The sequence below is a fragment of the Cyrtonyx montezumae genome, unplaced genomic scaffold, assembly GCF_038088225.1.
Source record: "Cyrtonyx montezumae isolate F1298 unplaced genomic scaffold, pur_monq_1.0 scaffold_4, whole genome shotgun sequence".
Taxonomy (NCBI): Eukaryota; Metazoa; Chordata; class Aves; order Galliformes; family Odontophoridae; genus Cyrtonyx; species Cyrtonyx montezumae.
The window spans coordinates 13,727,601-13,745,449 of NW_027072045.1; the positions used below are offsets into that span (position 1 = coordinate 13,727,601).

General features: G+C 41.2%; 1 protein-coding gene across 2 annotated transcripts in view; it reads left to right on the plus strand.

Annotated features, from left to right (window-relative positions):
* The window catches only part of GBF1 (golgi brefeldin A resistant guanine nucleotide exchange factor 1), a 94,788-nt gene that overhangs the window by 31,576 nt on the left and 45,363 nt on the right, over positions 1 to 17,849 (plus strand). The window lies entirely within an intron of this gene.

Consider the following 17,849-nt stretch of genomic DNA (forward strand, 5'->3'; position numbering starts at 1 on the left):
ATGTCATTTGCTGGGGTATTGTTTTTCTGTTTATTGGAGGTGACATGAGCAGTGGGGCAGTGGCAGAGGGGCCGTGTTGCCATTGCTAAATATACATCCCTGACAGTCTGATAATAGGTTCCAGGAAGTTCAGTGGAAAATTAAAACAAAGCAACATTTATAGCTGATTGAACTTGAAAAGCAGTTTTCATGTTGAATGGCAAATATGTGGACTTCAGCATTCCAGGAGACTGATGCAGCTCCACTGGATGGGCCTGACCTTGTGCGCAGAATGGGCTGTGGACACAGCAACAAGCAGAATGGTTTCATCTATAGAGGGCTTCATGGGGAGGAAAAATTTGCTATCGTGCACAGAAATAGTTCTCACATACGCCTATATTTATACAGTGTCCACAGGTCTGAATAGCATCTTTCGTATGAGGGTTTTTGCAGCCTGTTAGCACTGCAAGAATGTCTGGTACTGGGACTGCCTTTGTCCTTGCCAAAGGGCTAAAAATACCCTGCCACCTACCCCTCTTCTGAAGCTGTGAGCAGTTTGCTCTTATTGTTTTTGTAAAATAAGGTGAAAGTTATGGGTTGTTTTTCTCAGCAGTGCTACAGGGTTTGAGTTCAGAAGGCTCCAATTTGCATATTTTGCTTCCCTCGTTTAAACAAACTGCTCCTTCCCAAGCTGTGTCACCCCAGAAAGCAAAGAGCTTAGGAGGTGTTTAATATGTAGAAGTGTTTTGTTATTTTTGGTTCTGAAAACCAAAGGCCTCTAGAAATATAACTTGTTATGTAGAAGAAAACTGATTTCTTGCTCACACTGTTGTGTCAGCAAAGTTAGCAGAGTTAGAGCTCTCACTGCTCAAGAAGCAGGCTTGATGGCTGTCCAGTGGAAACCCTTGTATTAAAAGTACATTTGACAAAGCCTGACACATTTAAGGGAACCCTGAATTTTTTAGGTGAGCTAATACAGTTTTGGATTTTTTTTGTGTGTGTGTGTGTATTTCAAATAGGGCAAGACTAAGTGTGGAAAGAAAGTTAATGACTAATGAGTCCCATATGGTCTCAAGAATATAGGGCATACTACTGTTTCTTTTGGCTGGTGTTCTGTGTGAGTGTGTATCACAGTGCATGCTGAAGGCAGGTGAACAACTCCAGCCTCTTGCAGCACTACAAGTTTGCTGTTGGACTAAACTTAATGATGTTTATGAATATGAGCCTAAAACCTTTGAACACGGGTGTTTCCTATCCTATTTCTCAGAGATTATGTTCTATAATCGTTTTGAATCATGAGATTGTTACTCAAAACCCCACGAAAGTGAAATTTCAAACTCAGTAGTTGTCAGTTTCTAAGTTAGCCATTCCAGAGTTTAAAACTGTTAAACATTTGGAAGGTTGTGGTGGCTATGTGGTTACCTGTGCTGAGAAATACATTCAGGAGTCTGCCTGTATCTCAGTGTTCCTTTGTGGTGTATGTTCCATGCATTCCAAAATAGCATGGCCCACTAAACAGAATCCTTCCTCAAGCATATGAGATGGTGTCAGCTGCACGGCCTTTGCACACCTATTGAAAGGTACACTGAGACTTCAGTTCTTTGATTCTTCAGAGCTGGTGGAGAGTATAAAACTTGTGTGCATTGCATCTTAATGGAATCTTGATTTTTTTTTTTTCCCTCCTTAGTAATTTCCTTAAAGAAAAAGTAAAGTGTGTGGAAGTCTGAGGTACGTGCTTCTTTGCTGCCAGAGATTTCTCGCGTGAAAGAGCAGCAGGTCATTGACAAATACTGGAAATGTCAGATCCATCTCTGCTCCAGTTTGCCTTGGAACGGTGGGATGGTGCACTGAATTGATTTCTTCCCATCTGCTCATCTGCATGGGGTGCAGCCCCACTTAGTTTGCTGATAAACTTGGCTAGATTGGCCCCAGTCCCTTATATCACTTACGTGTTGGTGCAACAAGTTCTAGACTTGTTCTGCCACGTGTAGCACATGGCCTGTTCTTGTTGCACTCGCTGTGAGCCACTCGCTTCCAATTGGGTGCACTGCTCAGCTCTGTGCTGTACCCAGCAGCAGCTTTGGAGGCTTCTGTTGTGCCTGGAGGCCCTGCTGAGCTGTTAATAGCTTGTGACAGGCGTATGCTCCAGTTTAACCTGATCTCTGCTTATTTTTTTAGGGTCTAGAGCTTTTCAGTGAAGGCAGGGAATATTGCTGACTCAACTCCTCCTTTTCCCTCTTCATTTTTTTTCTCAACTGGTCTTCAGGATGCAGCTGTCTGACTTCTATTGCTTCCGTGGCGTTTTGAATTAACTGAGCTATAAAAGGTTTCTCCTTTTTCGTCACTCGACTACATCTAAATTTGCAGTAGACCAAGATTTACTTCTGGAATTTTTGTGCTAATGATTATGGTTGGTATTCTTTTGTGTCAGTGAAAGTGAGGCCAGGACCCTTACTTTGTCTGGGAGCTTTGCTGGGGGTATGATGAATTGCAGCACGCTGTCACAGAAACAGCTTTAGCTGTAGAAATCGGTTTTTATGTATGAATTTAATACTAGCCACACAGAACGGGCTTTCTCTCAGTTCTTAAGAACTCCTCTGGCTTGTAATGCTTATTCTTGCCAGGAATAAAGCAAATCAAATCCACCAGAGGCTGACATCCCTTTTAACCTCAGTTCTGTGAGCTGCCCTCTCAGATTCCCCTGCTGCAGCATGGAACTCAAGCAGCTCGCTTTAGCTGCTCGCTCCGCAAACTCGTTTAAAAACTCGTCATTTATTATGAGTAATGAGGTGTGTGCTTTTATGTGAAAGAAAACAAATCAGCTGCTGTGCAAGCCTTTCAAATTCCTGAGTGTGCTTGGAGGTGTGGGTTACAGGAGATGCAGATTGGGAGTGAAAACAAGTCTACGCTGGGCTCAGCTGCTCCAAGTATTTATGGTGTTGTGTGTTTATTTATGAGCCTGTCTTTGCTGGGGATTCGCTGCCCTGGATCCTGGTATAGAAGACTCGCAGGCAGAATGAGGAAGCCCTCATTAATCTTCGTGCTCTTGTTTAGAATTTCTTGCGCTGCCTGCTGCAGCTCTTGTTGGAGCAGGGACTGGCCTCTCGTGGCGAATTGAAATGGCTAAGATTAATATTAATCCCTTTAATACTGCAGCTCATGATATAGTCATTAGGTGACTTGGAACTAATCCTGCCCACCTAACTAGTGTGATTTATTAAATACACATGGAGGATTTAGTGTGAATACAGCCTGGTGCAATAGGCATCAAATAAATACCACTGTGTATCTGTGTTAATGCTGGCAGATTGGGACACAATTGCAGGACAAGCCAGGAAGAAACAGGAGTGCAAGGGATACTTGTTATACGGTTCAGTGCACTTTACCTTTTTTGAATTAGTAGTTGTGATTTTTCTAGCTGGACACAACATGTGCTAAGAAGTATTCTCAACCTAAATGAGGCTTAAAAATAGAGTTAAGGGATTGGGTGAAGCGTGGATACATTTATGCACTGCACTTAGTGGTGCTCTGGCTCCTCTCAGTTCTGTGTGGAGATTGTGAATCCTTTCAGTCATTTGTTCTGATCCTCCCAGTGCGGTGTGCTAGTTATCATCCCTTCTGCAAACATCCAAGCTATGGGGTGAGAAGACTGTTAATTAGTACTAAGCTAATGAGCATTAACCTGATATTCCAAATAACGGAGGCTCCAGTGGAAAATAGCTTTTTCTTTTTTTTTTTCTTCTTATGCACATTATGGATATCTTTGGAAGAGTTTTTGGTTTGTTATTTGCTAGTTTAGATTAAGAGATGATTGTTCAAAGGAACAGAGCAGAAAACAATGGTCTGGGCAAATATCTGCATATGTAGCCCCAGAGGGATGACTTCCCCACCTCAGCACTGGTGATGTGCCTATTTTGGCATGGTTGGGATGAGACATTAAAGGTAATACTCACCAGCTACCAGCTGGGGACCTGGGCAGTGGTGGGAAGTGGGGGAATGACCTGTTTGACCAGTGCCTGTTATAGCTGATGAGCAGCAAATGCTGCTCTTTATGCAGTGCAGGTTTCCTCACTCATCCTGGAAGCAACCTTAGCATGAATTGAAGAGGCCATGCAAAGCTGGCAAATAAGGATTTAAGATCTAAATGTGAAGATTTTAAGCCCTTTTTGCCTATCATTTGCTTACTGTACTTCCAAACCTTTTAGTTAAAAATGTGAAATGTAAAGCTTTCCTTGAAATTGAAAGAAGCTTGAAAGAAGGTTAGTAAGCCATGTGTCTGAGAAAGGGTGGAAATACAGACACAGCCACTAATGTGTAACAGAGTGGAAAGTGAACTGGGATGTGGACAGATTAATCCTTCCTGAGTGTGGTGCAAAGGAGCAGATCTGTTAAGCAGGGCTGTAGGCTGGGAAGGCAGAGCCATGTGAGGGATGGTGTGCTGAGCTGCATTTGTTGTAAATTCAGAAGCAATTTCTTACTATGCTTTATATTTCCACGTTTCCAGAGGGGGAAAAAAAGATGGAATCCTCTATCGAGAGAGTATTTGGATATAAAGGGATCATCTTTGTGAAAGCCATACTTGTGGTTTGCCTTAATGACTTGTTAGTATTCATATGAATAGCAAGTTGCATTGCAAGTTGAAATACTCACCCAGGCAGAGTGCTGGAAGATACCTGTTAGTGTCATGCTAGTGTGTCAAGACAAGTGGGGAAAAATTAAATATTATTGGCCACCTTCTAACTCTGTGCCAGTCTGTTTCTGATGGTATCTGCTTTTTGGTTATGCTAACTGTGAGTTCTTTCATCAAGATACTTTCCTTCCTTGGGCTTCTGAGCTTTGTAACCTGCTATTCTCTGTTATTCTGCTTCCACATCTCCTATCTTCTTCCTCTTGTTTATTTATTAATTTATTTATTACATCTCTGGACCTGAGCTTACTGCACAAATTCAAAATCTTCTTGTTTTGGGGTGTATGAAACCTCAAGGTACTGCTGTTACCCTCTTGTTGCTTGGGATCATGGTATGAGGTTGTCTGGCACTTCTGGTTTGTTCTGTTTTGAACCATGTAACAGAAACCCAGAAATGCTTAATTATGATGGCAGCAAATCATTTTTCAGTGTGAGCTAAAATGTCTGGCCTGTTCTGAAGAGGGGATGGGACTCTGCTTGCCTGCTCAGTTGTTTTTATCAGTCAATGTGGGAATACAGCTGTGACTTCTCATAAAAGATGCAAGGTCATGCACTAGTTCTTCAGAGACCATATACAATTTCTGATAGAATAAATCTGGTTGTAGCTGAGGAAATGCAAAATATGTTAAACATGAAGATTGTTGAAATGTGCATTTTGCTCTTATATATTTGGTCTTCTTTTCCCCCCATGTTTTCATTGGTTCTGAACGAGGATTGCACTGTGCACTATTCTGAAATTAATTACTGCCAATTTAATTATCTATCCAATTATTGTGTTGTATGTGTTGTTTTAGTTTATCTAGATTTGAGATTTTAATTTGAGGTTTCTTCTACTGTGAGGTACTGTCTCCCCAGCCTTGCTCAGTGCTGCTGCATCTCCTCAGTGCCTAACGGGACAGTGCCTAAGATGTGTTTAGGAGACAGTGATGCTCCAGTTTGTAAGAGAGAGTTCTCATATCCTCTGAAGCCTCCTGTATCCTGGATTGTTGGATGGATTGTTACTCTGAAAACATACTAGGAAGCAAAGGAACTGCTAGGACATAATTCCATTCAGAAAGTTATTTTTCTCATGTAGAGCAGAGCAAGATCCTTAGCTGTGACATATAACAAGTCTAATGTGGTGGAGGCAGGAAGGCCTTTCTATTAGGCTACCTGGTGGCTGTTCAATTATTAGTCAAATCATTTCTGAGATGATTATGTAGCTCATAGGAATGTGTTTTAAATGGGCAGTAATCATTATTTCTTTTGGTCTTCAAAACTTCATTATTTTGTTTTTGTCCTTGTCTGTGTATGCTGACATTTGTTCAGGGGTTGCAGGAGTTATTTAGGGTACAGATCAGCAAAAACATTTATTTATAGAATGCAGCATTAGCTATGCAGTGGGTAACAGCTCAGCTTAGTGAGAGATGATCACCCATTAGTTCAGTTATAGCTGATGGAACTCCTGGCTAAATTCTGTTGGAATGCCATCATATGTGAATGTATACAGTACTAAGTAAAGGGATTGCTTGATATTTTTAAAATGCTCCCTTGTGAAACATTCCTGATGTAAACGATTACCTATACATTCATGTCAGTAAACAGTGGATAGCATTTTGAACAAATACAGACTTATGGAAAGTCTAAAACCATTTTTTAATTGATTTAATAAATTCTGGGGAACATGTATTTTTTTCTAAGTAAGGCAGCAGCTTACAGTGTCAAGGAGAACTGCTTCCCATGAGATAATAGTTATCGAAAAAGTTAAGGTGGTACAAAAGTTAATTTCAAAGTTAAGATAGCTTCCATATTTTCCTTTCTTAGAGTTACCTTTAGAGCCTGAAATCCCAGAAATTAAAAAGAACCACACCTCAAATCAAACATACTTTTAGAGCTTTCCCAGGTGACATAGCTAATAACAAATATTGACATCTTAAATTGTAGGTTGGTTTTTAATCTCATATCTGTCTTGCCTGGCAGCCACACTTCTCCGATCATCATGTGTGCATGTAAGTGCAGTAATAAAGACCGCAATGTCTGATATCTGTGAAGTACTTTGCCCCTCCTCTCCTTGCTCACCACAATATGAGGCACCTAAAAAGAACAGCTGAGTTAAGTTCTCTAGCCCTCTTTCTATCTTTGATGGCCATGAGCTCTAGAAGCCACGATTAAAACCTTCCAGTCACATAATGGGGAGCACAGAACCGGGCCTGGCACTAAGTGCAAGAGGAGGATCACCTCCCTTGAGCTGCCAGAGCCTTTGTGGTGCCTGGGGTTGTGCCTCCCTGGATTCTAGACTCAGCACTTTCCCTCACTGAACTCAGTCGGTACCCTTTTGTTTGAGGCCTGCCTGGCACTTACCCTGAGTTTTGAGCTGAGCCAGCAAGTGCTGTGCTAACTGAGGAGTCTGTTTTGTGGGGTGCAGTGCTTTGCAGATTTCCAGATTTCTCAGTGTCTACATTTCATGGCCGACTCCATGCCATGGGTGGCAAACAACAGACATTGAACTGTTGGAAATTAACTTCCCAAAGCCACAGATTTAACTTCTTCACCTGAATCTTATTACATTCAAGTGATTGGCACCTACTGATCTCTTAAGGGGTTTATTTTTCATGGTGCGTGGAAACAAGTATATTATTGATTTAATAGCAATTGTTTGTTTCTTAGCCCATACTTAGAACATCCAGTACAGAACAGTGTAATGCTGTAGGTGGCCTTTCTCCCTGTGACAGGAGGGGATTAGGTCTGTAGCTGGTCAGTTCTGCAGTCCCTGAAAATCAGAGGTTAATGTGAGCGAGTACATGTTGCTTGTGTGAGTACTGTGCTAGACAGCTGGGGCAGGAAGTACAAGTCACTGCCAGGAAGTGTAAAAGAATATAAATGAGCACCTGATTGCAATTCAGCTAAAGAAATAAACTTTAAAAATACTTCTATTTTCACATGATATGACTTAAGAATGGATCTTTTCTGTTTCACTTGGAACTTTGCTTAGCTTCCTTGGAAGTGGAGAGTAGGGAAAGATGGAAGATTATTTTTTCATAAACTAGGAAAAAAGGAGTTGTGTACCCATTAGTGAAAATAGATTTGGAGTCTGGGTACTTCAGTGACAGCAGAAGAGTCTGTTATGTGGTGAAAGCAAGTGATTTATACCTTGCTTTGAGGATCTTTTGCAAACTTTAAAGTTAACGTGACAAAATAGATAGTGAAAACTGGAGGAGTGGTTGTATATGACCACTCTGCATATACAAGTTCCTGTCAAAGAGGCACGGCTAGAAAATGGTCCATGTGGACCTGAACAGAATTGTGTTTGGGAGTATGGGCAAAAAGAAGCAGTGATATAGTTAATTAAGCAACACTTTTATTTTTTCTTTTCTTTTTTTCAAATGTAAGTGCATGCAGAACTGGCCTAAGAGGGGCTGAAGCCACTCACCGTCGTGATTTTTTAACAAAAATTTCATTTGGGCTTAGGTTGACATTCTTCCTACAGACACATTCACTTTGTGAAATTTCCCTTGATGTTCTTGTGTAGAATTGATGTCCTGAAAATCCCAGCTCAGGTGACTCTGTGTTGATATATGTAGTCTTAAGTGGTGAAATCTACTCCTACAGGCCATAGCTTGACTTTTCAGTGTGCTTAAAAAAAAATAAATTGGGAGCAAGGAAGGAAAGGACTACTTCCTTCAATGTAATAACTTTTTCCCCTCTTCGGCCTCATCTCCGCTTGAAATGTGAAGTGCATCTGAAGGGTTCTGCTGTTCCCCAGAGCATGTCATTATCAATTTGAAGGAACCTAGCAGGTGAAGCTGATGTATAAGGAGCATTTCTTTTTCTTTGACTCTCTGAAATGCACACAGTTGTGGATGTTTGTACTTAACAGAACCAGTGTGAAATTTAGTCACAGCCGCAGCATGTGTTCCAATTTTCCAGGGAAACTTTCTCCCAGCTGTGGATTAACCCTTTCTCCGCCCTGCTTTCTGGCTCTCCAACATTTTGTGAAATTTCAGTGAGCTGTTTCTGTGGCCAAGGAAGCCTTGACTGGTGGAAGAAGAATTCTGCCTCAATCAATGGTCGTATTGGTATAAGATTAAGTAAGGTTGGGGTAGATGGGATGTGTGGAGGAGGTTAGTTTCTTTAAAACAGTTACATACTTGTTTTATATATATATATATATATCCCCATACCCCTTTCTGCTAGAGGAAAATATCAACTGAAGTTAAACTGTTAACTGCTAAGTTTAAATCCTTACATTCCTAAGTTTAAATCCTTACATTCCTAAGGAGAACAACTCTAGTGTATAACTATTATTATTACTCTGGTAATAAGGTGATTCCAAAGCACACAATGATGTATTTTAAACCATTCTTTGAAAGGATATAAAAATGTGAAAACATAATGCACGCTCAACATTGCCCACAGCCTTTAGCTTTAGGCAGAGGGTGAATGAGATGCTCAGTTGTAAAGAGATGTGGTACTTTACAGCACAGTGTCTTCAGCTTCTTTTTCTCTGTGGCCATATTAAATTAAGTAGCAGCATCCTTTGTCCATTGCTGCTCTTTTCACTCGTTTCTCTGTTTGGATTCTTCTTGAACTGTGATTCAGTCCTTCACAGAGCAGGAAAATGCCACCTTCAGACTGCCTGACTCTGGACTGCAGCAGTTTCAGTTGGATACTAAAAGCTGAAGCAGGTGGTGGAAACTCTATTCTCCCTTCAGTCCAATTCACTGAGCACCTGCCTTCAGCTGAGGAATGGAGAGGGGAGGAGCACTGGGCTTTGTGTCCGCAGTCATGGACTGATTGATATTTTCAGTGTTTCAAACAGTAGTGAAACGGCTCCATAAAGATACTTTGAACTTTGTGGAGGTTGAAGTGATTGCATTGTGACTAAGGGAAATCTTCTAGAGCTGAAGTTGTGGTCCCAAACCCGGATAGCTCTAGAACAGGCTCCTGTTTTGTATTTAATTTATGCTTGAATGAACCAGTAGAAGGTCTGTGAAGGGAACCTTTTAGCTTGGTGATTGTTACAGTGGTTACATTTGTAATGCAAAATATTAGAAAGCTTTGTTGGTTTGTTTTTGCTTTGTATCACAGTGAACACAGATTGGAATTGGAATAGTATAGGTAGGAGGAGACCTGGAGGTCATTGCTCCAGTCCTTCGCTCAGAGCAGGACGAGTCTGGGAGTCAGACTGTGTTCAGGGTTGCAGCCTGCTGAATTCTGGATACCCCGAGGGCTGGAGCTCCCACAGCCTCTCTGAGCAAATTACTGGTGGTGTTCAATCACATGTTTTTAAGAAACGTCTTGCATATTTTCTAATTGGCATTCCCCTTGTTGTAACTTGTGTCCACTGCATCTCATGCTTATCTGTATTCTTCCATTGCTTTATTACTACTAGAAAGAGCTCTTTTCTCAAAAGTGTAAGATAGTAGGATGTTGAATAGACATTCTGTTCTGTTTGGATTAGATTAGAAACTTGTGCTGGTTATTTGAAAGCACGAGGGCTTCTGCTGTGGGGTTTTTCAAGGGCTAGTGTCGTCTCCAGTGTATTCTTGTTTAGCAATGGGATTTCTTGGCCTGCAGCATGTATCAACAGCAGTTCTTGTAACAGCCAGCACTGAATCTTGAACAAGGCTATCAGTTGAATTTTGGAGGTTTACTGCCAAACCTTGACCTCGAAACGGCAGTAGTCTAGAGCACAGGGAGTCTTGAGTACTTCTCTGGTTTATCACTCAACATTGAGAGATGGAAAAAACTGCTGGGAGGAGAGAACGCCACAGTTGCTGAAGGGGGTTGTCTGAGGGTTGGTTTTGGTAATGCTATATGGAGGTAAGAAGGCATGAGAAAGTATTCTGAAAGATTTATCTTCAGGTAATGCTTAGTTAATAACCTTAACTTTGTGGAAACCTGATTGAGACATCACAGTCCCAAACTTCTTTGTAGATGCCTTGTATACTAATGTCTCAGTAATCTAATCTAATCTAGGATTAATACGTAGGTGTTTTTGGAGTAGAGTAAATACAGCCTTATGTCTCATTTTCATGTGTTACTGGAGAGCAGTGAAAGAGTTAATGTGAAGTATCACTTGGACTTTTCTCCCTTAGCCACCCTTAATAGGAATAACTTTTGCTTCTGCTCATCACCAATCCTCTTGTCTGATGCTTCTTTTTTTTTTTTAGTTACAAACATTCTTTTTAATTCAGTGTGATAAAACATCCGTTATTTGTAAGTTGATTGAGCATAAAGTATTTCATTATAAAACAGTCATCCATCACTGGAGGCTGGGGGCTGCAAAAAACATTAACTGTGCACTTTTGGCTGGAATGCAGCTTCTCCAGAATAATGCGGCTTCTGTGTAAAGTATGCAGCGTAAAAAAAATGGACTGTTCAGGAGAACAGGTGCTTGCCTTGCCCTCCCGGAGCCTTGGGATTTCATCCCGGTTTTTGGAAGGGCTCTCGAAGTCCTTCTGTTACCTAAAGTCACATTTTGTTTAAGCATTGGCCTCAAAGCTGAACAAGATACTGCCCTGTGGCAAGTGGTTTCATTCCAACAAGGCCATGAGAATTTACTATCTGTTTAACTGCTGCTTTGGAAAAAAATACGTTCATTTCCTCCTCATTCATCAGCTCCCCTAAAATTTGAAGCTTTGTGGTTGAGTTCCTTAACGCTACCACATTAAAATTGAGTGTCCTAGCGCAGCTACACTGTTTCTAGTCCTGACTCCAGCATGTGCCTTGGTGTGTCACAAACTGAGCTACTGGTTTTCTGTGTGATAAATCACAACATTTATTTTTATTTTAACTGATGTTGTAAGGTGCTCTGTATATTTTCCTAACTTATATTTGCACTTTAAAAAAACTTATTTCATCAAGGATCTTAGTTAAATTTTAGACTGTGAAAAAAAGTGGGGTGATAGGACAGGAAGCCTTCGCTGCATCGCTGTTACTGTGAATCGCTTTGTTGAGATTATTCCCAGGTAAGCTGACAGCACAGTGCTTACAAAGGCCAACTATTTTCCCTTTCCCATGAGGAACTGTAGCAGAATCATGTTGCCTGAAATTGTGAAGCTGTTACAAGTAGAGGCTGAGAGCAAAATGCTGTACCTACCTGTGATCAGTTACTCAGTCTAGCACAGAGTTGTGTGGATAAATGCTCTCCTCAGTCCATCCTCAAGAACACAAAATTCACTTGTTTTCATCATTCTAGGAATTGCACTGTGCTTCAAATGCAGCATTCTGGATTTTTTACTTTTGTTTGTATGTGTTCAGCACTGCTGAAGGAAAAAAGAAACATTGCTTAAACTATTTGTTGTTCCAGTGTCTTAAGGCAATAATGGTATTCACTGCCATTGGGCCAGTCTTCTCTTCCTTTTGCTTCTATCCTCCTTTCTGTCACTGTAGGTTTGAAACTAATATTCTGAAAAAGTCTTGAACCCTGTTCCCGTGGGACTCCCATTTTGCGTCAGTGGCAACTTAGGTGCTTGAATTAGGTATTGGTACTTGAATTCTGGGCAGTTGTGTTTTGCCATTAGTACTTAGAAATGTTACTTCCTGGTAGTTGCAAGATGAAGCAGAATGTCTCCTAGGTTGATTCAGATTGGATAGAAGTACTTGTGTAAATCATAACAGAAGGGTATGTTAAACCTTGGAGAGATTTTTGTCATTTAAAGATTCTCTTCACTTTTGGGCCATCAGACCTTTTTCATTTCACTGTTTGGATTTTGTCGGTCTCACTGATGCTTTTTAGCTTCTCTGGCAATATGAGAAACGTCTTGGCTTGTTTGGGGTTTGTTATTCTTCGATTCCTTTTTATTTTTCCCTTTGGCACTCATCAGCTTCCCTAGAGGAGGGGTATACAGGCCGAGGTAATGTTCAGACAGCTAATTGATGATAAAATGTAATTCTTCTTGTCCAGCCTCGTAGAAATAGAGAAGCTTTCCCTTATGCAACCTTATGGTGAATTTGCAATGAGAAAGCTGTTCATAGCATGGTAGACACACAAGGCTGTGGAGAATTACTGAGCTTTAAAATACCAGGGAAGAAAGTTTTAATTTCTCTTGGGCTTTTAAACTGCCTACTTAGTTTGGACCTGGTACTGTGCAAGACGTGTATAAAATACCATGGCAAAGCAAGTACAGTGACTGAATGGAGTTCTGTAAAGTATCACAACCTAATTGCTCTTCCTTCGACATGTGCCAATTTCTTTTAGAGAGGAAAAAGAGTGCTTAAACATGACACACATCAAACTTGCGCTGTCAGTAAGATGGACGGATCAGTCCATCCTCTGGACTTGGCTGTGCAATGCAATTCCCCATAGGTTTCATTTAGCCTAGTCGGCCTTGTTAGTGTGGCCATGCTCTCTTTCTCGTATTAGGAGAGAACCTTGGGAAACCTGCCTCTAATTCACAACAGCAGCAAGATCAATAACTATCAGTGTTTGGTCAAGGGCAGATGAATTTGTCATGGGATGACTGCTTTTTGCTTTGGTTTAGTTTGATTTAGTAATTTCATTTAGAGTCGAATGTCTCTATGTTTGAGGACTGCCCCTGGGTTTTGAAGCTCCAAGTTTGTGCAGGTTTATCGCGAGAACTGGCTTGTGACCTGTGTGTTGATTTTTCTGTAAGGAATCTTGTGAAATAACTTCAACTGTCTCTAAACAGAGATCAAAGGTAAAGCTTACCAGCATTTCAGGGATGTGCTTTCGTTAGGCTTTCATACAGGGTTTCCTTACAGATTTTTGTTTTCAGTACTTCTTTTCTTTTTCCTGCAGTTCAGTAACGGGTGCTGCTTACTTAGTGTGGTGAACACTGACTGTGATCTTTGCAGTAAGGAGGAGGAAGTTCTTTGAGACCTATGTAAGCAGCTAACAGAAAACCACTCTGAACTAGGCTCAGTAGCATTGATTCTGGAAGCAGTGGTAAAGGTGGTTGTTTCCTATACTGGAAGACAGTGCTTCTTATACAATGCACTGACCTCTGTCAGAATGAGTCCTTCATTTTTATTTAGCAACAGAATAATAATTTGCTTATTTTTGTGCTTAAAAAAGATAAGCAGTGGTGGAGTCTTAAACCTTAAATTCGGGCTTTGTGATATATTTGATTCAAAAAATAGAGATAGGTGCAAGTCCAGAAATGTGGTTACTTCCCTGTCAGCAGTGTGCATGGACACCAGATGTTGGCAAAGTGAATTATAAAGAAATGGACGATGCTGATTTATTGCATCTTTGCTGATTCTACTGAATTGTGAAATAATGCTTGTATCACATCCACACGTGTATTGTCATGTTTCTTTTAACTGCAGTATAATCTGCTTGTAAAAATAGCTTTTCAGACCTCCTGCCCTGTACTGTGAAGTACACAGGTCCGTGGGTGAAGCTGGAGAAGTGTGTATTGTGCTGGTTACCTCCAGCTGTGGTTCTGTTCTTCCACATGGCTCAGGGAAAGAAGTCGCCATGCAGCTGACACTTTCTTCAGTTACCAGCTGGAGAGCTTTGCTATTTACCGATAGCTGTAGCTATGCTGAGCCTATTAGGAGAAATGAGGATCGTTATGTAGGAATCTGGAAAATATGCTAATCCCAAAAACTGCTATGAGCACGGTGGTGTTCCTCTATGGACATCTGGCAAGTTCCTGGTGCTTCAGTACTGTCTACTAAAAATATTACACTGTTGAAGTGAGTGTAAGTCTTCTTAAAAACTACGGTGTTGGTGACTTCTTGGCCTTTTCATTTTGCTGCTGTGGGGTATTTTTTCTATTAAAAAACAAAAAAATTGAACTTCCAGTTATCTGTGAAATTAACTGAGATTCAGCTTACTGAAGAACCTTTTCTGTATAAGCATATCATAGAATCGTAGGGGGTGGAAGGGACCTCAAGAGATCATCGAGTCCAACCTCCCTGCCAAAGCAGGTTCCCTACACCAGGTAAAGGATGTGAAGGATGACATTTCTTATTTCAGAGTTGCTCAGAGCTTTGTATTGAGTAACTTGTACCCCTGGGAGAAAGCCCATCAGAATGCCGCAGGAACTCGAATCAGTTTTTGTTGGAGCCTATCAGAGGCTCAGCTCAGCTCAGTCCGCTTTCCCTGAGAGCTGTAGTTCTGTCTACAATTGAGATCAAAGTTCACGTAATTTTGAATTTGCATATGTGGCTTTCCAAACCGTGGATCTTGATCTAATCTTTCTCTGCAATGTGCTGGTGTAATCAGGTGTTGGTGTAGTGCTTATCTTCCAGTATGAGGTAAGAGGAAAGGTTTCTAGAAAACAAGTGTGGATTAGCATTGAAATTACACTAAGGGGTAGATGGGTGTTACTGTTGACACTGGCTCTAAGCACCCTTGTGGGAGACCAATATGGAAACAATAGGTTTTTACTATGTAGGGTAGGATAATTGTTTTGTTAACTTTCATCTGAACAGTCAAGGTTCTCCTAGAGGTATTCAGGTCACAGGGTGAGAGGAAACATTTTGGGAGCCATAGTGAGACCAGTGGCCTTCAACCTCTCTGTGCCAAATTACTCCACATTTCATACATTGAATATGCATCAACTGCAATTCAAGAAAAAAAAATCAACAGTTAGGTCAATCTCAGCTGTCACCTGAGTGCTGAGAAGTTAGAGCAGAATTAAACAAATTCTTCCAGCTTCAACTTTTTAATAAACCTGTTTCAACAACTTCAGTTCTGCATGCAGCAGTATGTCAGCATACCTGGTGTTAAAAATTCAGAGAGAATTGAGTAGTAGTGGTGGGCTCAGAAATCATCCCGAATCTTTTTTGCTTCTGTACTTTATCTGTGTAGAAACCACAACTGTTTGTGCTTTGTGCTGCTTCCTATTGATGACACTTGTGAATGAAGTGAGCTTCTGCTTTTAGTAATATCACCGAAGTGTATCTCCCTCTGGAACAGAATACTATAGCTGGGTGAAAAGCACTTGAAATAACAGTGGCTGCACAGTTGGAGTTTGCAGTGTCATTTTGGCTGAGGATACTAGAGTGAGTACCTGCTATGAAAAAATTTCCAGGGATTTGTAATGGGTGGTCAGAACAGCTGAATCTGAAGCATGGCTTTAGCCATCAATTATCAGGGTTTTTATCTGACACTGCTGGGACTGTCAGCGCTCCTGTTTTGCTGGTAGAGGTAAATAGTTCCTATAGGAGACAGTGTTTCACTTGAGTTTTGCCACCCTGACCAGAGGATATCAAGACTGCCAAATGCTCAGTATGCATTGTCACCCTTCTCAAAAAAAATCTCAATTCTGAGGGGCTCTTGAGATCTTGGCACTATGGAATAGTCATTTGTTAAAGTCATGTTTAATGAAACGGAGATAAACACATGAAGCTGGAGTGTGACAAATGGAAGCATTTGTGCTATTGTAATGAAATTAGGCAAACAGAACAGACTTGGCAGCTCAGGGTTCCCCCTGTCAAACTGCATTTGTGATTCTAGCTTTGCATTCACGTGTGGCTGTGAATGACACTGTTTCCTCTTGATATGGTGGTCCTGGGTAACTGCTCTAATTCACAGAGAGTCAGGTTTGAAGAGTATACTGCACAGGCAAACACTGAAAGGATTGCAGTTAATTCTCTTTCGTTGGGCAGGTGTAGAACCCAGTTCTCTCCATGTATGAAGAGTTTAGACTGGGACTGTGCAATCATGTTTTGGGGTTTCTCTAGGACATGTCAGGTGACCTCTTCTGATGCATTAAACTTAGTGGACTTTGCCATCACTATTTTCAGAGGTAGGGCTATTAATTACTTTAATCATTTTAGGGCAGACTGTGTAAGTAGTAATCCATTCTTTTTGCAATGAGAAATAGTATAGAAAAATATGTTTTGCCGAGGGACCTAGAACCAGTGTGCATGTGTCGTTCTGTGGCTGCTGCCTAACTTACTCTGTGAGGAGCAAATTCAAGCTGTGTATAATTTTAGGGAGAAATGAGTTACAGTACTTTGTTTGCTAGGTTTGATAATTTCTAAATTAACTAATGAATAGTTGTGGGGCTGAGTCAAAGGAATTGCTCCTAGCTCAGTGATCGTATGTTTGTATCTAAGGGAGAATAAACTTCCAGTTAGTGCAGCAGTCAGACTTCAGAAATGCTTTTGAAAATCTGAGAAGCGTGGCTACTGACTGCTTTCCCGTGTTTTTTAAAAGGCAAGAGCAGAATTGTCCTTTTCACTTGAAACTTCCCTCTTTGGCCTGCTTAAAGAGAGTGCAGTCATTTCTCAGTAAAAAGAGAAAAAATTTTGGTGTTTAGTGGGTGAACCAAGAATAAGGTTCATACAGTGTTAGGTAGACCAGAAAGATTTGCAGAAAGGGATTTTGACAGTGAGCTATGGCATACTTGCTGGTGCCTCAGTTTTCTGTGGCATAAATTCAGCATGCTTCTAGGCTGAAGCCCTGAATTTCTGGACTTCTCTGCTAGTGTTATTTTTGTCTTTTTCTCAAGTTAAGAAGGAAAGAGAATGCCTGCTCATTGTACAGAGCAGTGTTTAAGCATCGTTCTTGTCTGAGCGTATCTGCTTTGGAGGGGTGCGTGGGATAAAATTTAAACAGCCTTTCTGAAGGCTGGGCATCAAAGGCCAACAGCTGCTGCTAAAGAGGAGTCTAGGTCATGCGGTTTGAGTTGCAGTTGCCTGTCCTGGGGACAAATGATGTTGAAATAACTTGTCATAAACAATTTTTTCTCGTTCACTTACCCTGATTCGGAACGCATAGCCGATCCTGATAAGAGTCATTCATGAGTGTTTAACTGCCAGAGAAAGCAGCTTGTGTGAGCATTTTAGATCAGGAATGTGCCAACAGCGTGCTAACAATAAGAAACCTTTTCCGAGAGGGACCTACTCCTGTGCTCAGGAGCGAGCAGCGCCAGAGGTCTGCCAGTGCTTGTTTGCTGAAGTGCCCGAATGGCTGGGTGGGATTGCTGAGATGGGAGCTAGGTGCTTAAACATGAATTAGTTGTTTAAATATCTTTATAGACATGTGTGCCTAAGTGCAAATAATCCATAGGTTGAGAGAGGGAAAGCTCTGTGGTCTGAGAGATTCTGCCCTCATATTAAAATTGCCAGCCTGGAGTTGGCTTTCTGATGTGCTGCTTAAGATATTCCTTCCCTACTTTTTGATCTCCACTCAATACTTTGGGTTAGTGAGTGTTTTGGGGTGCAGTCTTGGTGCTGGTCTCTGCTGGCTTCCCTGAAATTTCAAATAAGGGGCCCATGG